At 26.6% G+C, this 5,768-nt stretch overlaps 1 long non-coding RNA gene across 1 annotated transcript in view; it reads right to left on the reverse strand.

The window, feature by feature from the left end:
* LOC136796169 (uncharacterized) overlaps positions 1–3,973 on the reverse strand; it is a 39,017-nt gene extending 35,044 nt beyond the window's left edge. The window contains exon 1 of the long non-coding RNA XR_010843873.1: positions 3,933–3,973. This is a non-coding gene — a long non-coding RNA (uncharacterized lncRNA). The remainder of the gene's footprint in view (positions 1–3,932) is intronic.
* Between the last annotated feature and the right edge of the window lie 1,795 nt (positions 3,974–5,768).

Consider the following 5,768-nt stretch of genomic DNA (forward strand, 5'->3'; position numbering starts at 1 on the left):
TATTAATTGGCAGTGAAATTTCAACATCTATATAATTACTATCATTAAATAAAATTAACATTCAAATAAAATTCGAAAACCATGTTTCTTACAAGCAAATATAGGGAAAGACATAAAAACTTATGTTAGACTTAAAACGAATCATGGAATTAGCAATAACCACCAGCACAAACTAGACATAACTGACACTTTTCAATGCAAACATGGTAGCGGTAATTAATTATACTTGAATGTCTTGCATACAAAAAACAACAAGAAATATTGTTCAAAGATCTAGAGATAAATCAAAATATTGTTCATAATAGTATATTAAAAGTAACAGACTATGCAAAAATATGGATAGATAAATATTTGAAATCTATAAACCAAAATGCATAACAGATAAGTAATGATTAAAAGATAGTTGACCTGGATAATATATATGAGGAGAAGATGGTTGGAGAAGCATAAAAAATAAATAATGTTGAGAATATGAACAAATCATGTTGAGTATTACCTTTTACTACCTTTGGTATTTTAAAGTTAGCTGCAATACTTATCTATTTATTGTGAAATATCCATTCTGTATGGTCCTACAAGTAGAAAAAGAATCTAGAGGTGAGGGGCCTCCTCAATTTAAGTGGAAGTTTCACATGACAAATATTGGTGGTTATGCAGATATGTCTTTCAAACGCAGATAGTTAATCATTATTTACTATCATACTACTTACTATCAATTAAATCCTGATAGTAGGGTAACAAATAGCAGTTTCTATCAAGTTAGTTGCTGTGACAGCTACTACCATTACCCCTCACCATGAAACTTCCCTTCCTCTAGATCTGGTCTATAGTAAATTTTTAGGTGTCACCATCTAAACAGGTTGGATGTAGCAGTAGCTTCACGGGCATATACTACACAAACATATACTACCAACTGTCACTACAAACCAAGTGTGACAGACAAATACTGTCACGGTAGTAAACAATAACATGGCGGTAACAAATTAACTCGGTGCTCAGCTGTGCTGCAAACAGAGTTTCAAATCTTACTGTTACTGTTAGGAGAGCAGGGAATAGAAGGAGCTCAAACTGCCTGGTCGATACATGAATAATAGTTCTACCAACTGCCGCCAGATGGCAGCACCATTGCCTTTACTCACTGAAAGTTGCCTCCTCTAGTTTCTAATCTCCTAATACTAACTAAAGATTTTGAACTGGAAGATCGCTGATTGACCGAATTTAATAATAAAGGAAATATATGAAATAGTTCGGGTGGGGTCAAATGAAACTCAAATTGTAATAACTATTTTAACTGAGCCAACGTTTCGCCCCAAGTTGCAAGGCTTCCTTATAGCTAAAAAAAGATACAAACACTTAACATAAGTAAAATTTTGAGGAGGCCCCTCACCTCTGGATTTTAAAAATAGGACCATTTAGAATGGCCATTTCACAAATAATAAATAAACACTACAGATAACCTTAAAATACCAAAGGTAGTAAAAGGTAATACCCAATATGATTTATTCCTTTTTCACATAATAAAGCATTCACTAATTAATTGTTTTTTCTGTTTTAGAGGGATCAAAAAAAAAAAAAAAAAAAAGTAAATGGAAAATTACAATGAAATGATGAAATTAAATAAGAAAAATAAAAAAAAGGTTATAAACAATAAATGAAAACGGAAATAGTAACAGATTAAAAGAAGAAATATAAAAGAAAGTACAAACTAAGAAATGAAAATTGGGGATAAGAATAAAATCAAGAATAAAGGAATTAATTCATACCTGTTTTGACAGAAGTCAAAGTCAGAGTGAACCATTTTTTTTGTATTGGGGGAGTGGGAATGGCAGTTAAGTACTTTACATTTGAAAGTAATTTTAAAGTAAACAGTGTAGAAAATAAAGAAAATATTGAAAATAGGTAAACAATAGATGATTAGATACATAATAGGGAGAATAAATAAAAAAAATTATAAATGTATAGGAATAGAAAACACAGTAGAAATAAAGTTAAAAGTATGGGATACAATAAATATAAATGAGAAACAAAGACAATATACCCAATGAATAGAGATACAGAGATATGTAAATTATATTATGGAAAAGTTAATAATAAAGTAATTAACGGAAGATCGCTGATTGACCGTGTGTATTATTAATAAATATAATATGGTCCAGGTGTGGTAAAAAAAACTAAAATAGTTATAATTATTTTAATTTGAGTCTAAATAAATTCCTAATTAAATTAAATAAAAGCCTAAATAAATCCTTTATTCTTTAATTTATTCTTATTCCCCTTTGGCTCAAATAAAAATAGCTATTACTATTTGAGTTTTTTTTACCGCACCCAGACTGTATTCCATTAATTAAAATAATTACTGTAAGTATACTTAAGCTGGTAACATATGAATATAAATTAAAAATAAGAAATAGAAAGGATAGTAATTATAAAATTAAGTATGGGGTAACTATATATTTTAAATATATAGACCATATTCTATTTATTAAAGATTTTGAAGTTCTTTTAAGAAACCTCTAACAGCTGTTAAATGTGTACCTACACTTGCCCTTGCTCCTATCTATCTATTATCATCCCCAAGTTTCTTTATTGAAATGGTTTTGGGAAGGACATGTAATCCTTATAGGGACTGATGACTAATATTTTTGATAATAATAAAAGCTTAGAAAATGGGAACATTTGATGCCCATATCACAACTAATTGAGCTTCACAAATCTACCCAATTAGGCCCATCCAAACACACCTACTGTCATTCTACCTCTGGGATATTACAAGAGCCCAATGAAACAAAAGTCAGTTGTGTCACCCCAATTTTTTTTTTCTTTAATGAAAATTACATATAATTACTAGTCAAAATTTATGAGTCTGTCAAGTATAGTAAGAGGAAATACAAAATAGAGGTGTTTCAAATGTTAAAAAAAATTAAAATTTCATCCTGAGTTGAAAAATTAATTCAATTTATTAAATTTCATATCTTTGAAACTATCAACAACACTATAAAACCTAATAGAACATCATTTAAAGTGCAGTAAATTTTCTAAATTATAAGCCCTAGTAGAGTGTTGTTAACCTTGAATAGTTCCTGAGATACAGTTTTTTCAACAGCATTAAACTATCATTAATTTGAGTGAATGCACATATGTAGTCCAATCCTTCCTGAGATATAGATTTCCCAAAATCAATTCACTAAATACTGATTTTTCAGTGTTTTTTTTTTTTTTTTTGAAGTGTCTCTTCTTTAAAAAGCTATGCCTCGGGAACTATTGAAACTATAAGGCTCTTATTTTAGCCTTAATAGAGCTATTTCATGAAATGTATACAGAAAAATCAGTACTTAGTGAATTTGTTGCTGGAAATCTTTATCTCAGGAACCATGAGACGTATAGATGTCTATCAGCACTCGAATTAAATATAGTTTAATAAACTATAAAGTAGTTTATGAAATTTATCTTTGTAGAAGTAGTATTTTTATGAGGTTTGCATATGAAATTATGTCTTTAGAATTAGAAATCTTTATTTTAGCAAATATCATAAAAACTACTACTCCTACAAAGATAGATATCATGAAGCATGTAATTCAATGCTAAATGTGAACAACTATTTCCATTTCATAAATAATTTAATGAAATAAATACCACATAAATGGTCCTTATAAATCTGACATATTCTTTTACAACAGTTAAGATGGTTAATTTTACAAACTGGTTATAAAAATTTAGTAATGATGGTAAATGAAAAATATTAATGCCAAAAACCCAAAGCATTCAATCCTCGACTTTTTATTAATATTTTATTAATTATATAAACATATAATTGATATTTATTAATATAAATATAGCTCTTTATTAATATTTTATTTGTAAATGATTCATGTATCAAACAAAATATAAATACAAGATATTAAAAATAAAAAAAAAAAGTGTTTTAAAATAACCTGGTTGATTTTCTTAGACAATGAATTTCATCTAAAAGTTCACAGCGGGGTTCTCCTTATCTTATTACACAATGAAATATGAAGCTATTTGCTTGTTGTAGGTTTTTTTTTATCATAACTCTTAAACAGATAATACCAAAAAAAAATTATTATTCTGAGGGATCAAGATCTTTTAATGAAACACTGCGTCGTAATGTTGTTTTAAAGTTATAATAAATAATACTTGACCACTAAAAAGTAATTGAGTATATTTGTGTTCATTAAATATAATAGATATATTAATAGTTATGGGATATTTTTAATATAACTAATTATTTTACAAGCTCTAAGAAATTTTATTCTGAAATGTTATTTATAATAATAATATTAATAAATAGAATATGATCTGGGTACGTTAAAATAAAACTCAAATAGTAACAATATTTTAAAGTTGTTACTAATTGAGTTTTATTTGACCGTACCCGGATCATATTCCATTTATTAATACACACTGTCAATCAGCGATCTTCGAATAATAATATTAATGTAAAAAAAAATATATATATATATATAGACCTATCAATATAATACATTAGAATATGTCCAGCACTGATTTTCATGATTTGTTAACTGGAAACTTAATCGCAACATTAAGAGCAACCACTGACCTGAAATTCCTATGAAAAATATTAAATTTTAAAATTAACTGCCCTGAACTTTTAAAACTTATTTATTTTAGTAATCCCCTCTTTACATTGTAAAACATTCATAGGCCTTTATTGTTCCTTTTGCTAAAAATAATTATTTCTATCATAAATAAAATTGAAAGGAAAGCAAACGCTGTTAATTTTTGATAAAGTGCAATTAATTTTTCTGAAGCACAAATATTCCAAATTATTGTTTATGTTATTAAGTGTTTTAAAAGTTCTTATTTTTATTTCATGTATGTTTTTTAAGTTATTGAATTTTTATGTACGTTTAAATTACTTTTGTGTTCGTTTAAATTACTTGTATGCTTCAAAGTTCTTTTATGTTTTAAATTAAGTTATTTATTTAATTTATACATTATATCAATTTTGTTTTACATTAAGTTACTTTTTATTGGTGTTTTTAATAGTTCTATTCAGTTTTGCTATCTACTTATTATTTATTATATTGAATGTATATTCTGGTATTATATTAGGATGTTTATCCTGCTAAAAGAATAACCACCCTACAAAATATAAAAATTCATTAGGTTGATAAAAGACAAATAGATATATCAAAATATAAATAAAGTCATCAAGAACAAATCCTCCCTCCTCCAAAAAAAAAAATTAATTCGTCAAATAAAGGCATAAATTTTGAAATATTTAACAATTTTTTATTTAATATGTAAAATATTTAATATTTTGAAAAACTTTTAACAAATCTTTCACTAAGGTAAAACAATAAGTAGTTAAAATAAAGAAAAAAAAAAAGAAAGAAAATCGTTAAAAAAATTAAAATACTACATAGTTAGAATAAGAGGGTTATAACTTTTATAATTAAGAGGTATGCCAGATTTTATAAGAAAAATTCTAAACCCTTTACGAATAATGTTTTAAATTCTACTTAGGGAAAAATGATGTTTAACAGAAATTTGAATGACAGAAAAGCGACATTGAACATCAATCTTGCTATAAATAAATTATTTCTTGTAGGAAGGTTGTCCAAGTGGTAGTTATTAAAGAGACAAAAATAGTAGAAAAATTATTTATCAGTAGCTGATGTTTCGCCCCACTTTCCAGGGCTTCATCAGGTCTAAATGAGAACAAGATACAAACATTACAAGACTTATTAACACAATAAGAATATATATTTCAGATTTTACTAGTT

The sequence above is a fragment of the Halyomorpha halys genome, unplaced genomic scaffold (assembly GCF_000696795.3).
Source record: "Halyomorpha halys isolate HHAL.00 unplaced genomic scaffold, Hhal_1.1 Scaffold1649.1, whole genome shotgun sequence".
NCBI classification, from domain to species: domain Eukaryota; kingdom Metazoa; phylum Arthropoda; class Insecta; order Hemiptera; family Pentatomidae; genus Halyomorpha; species Halyomorpha halys.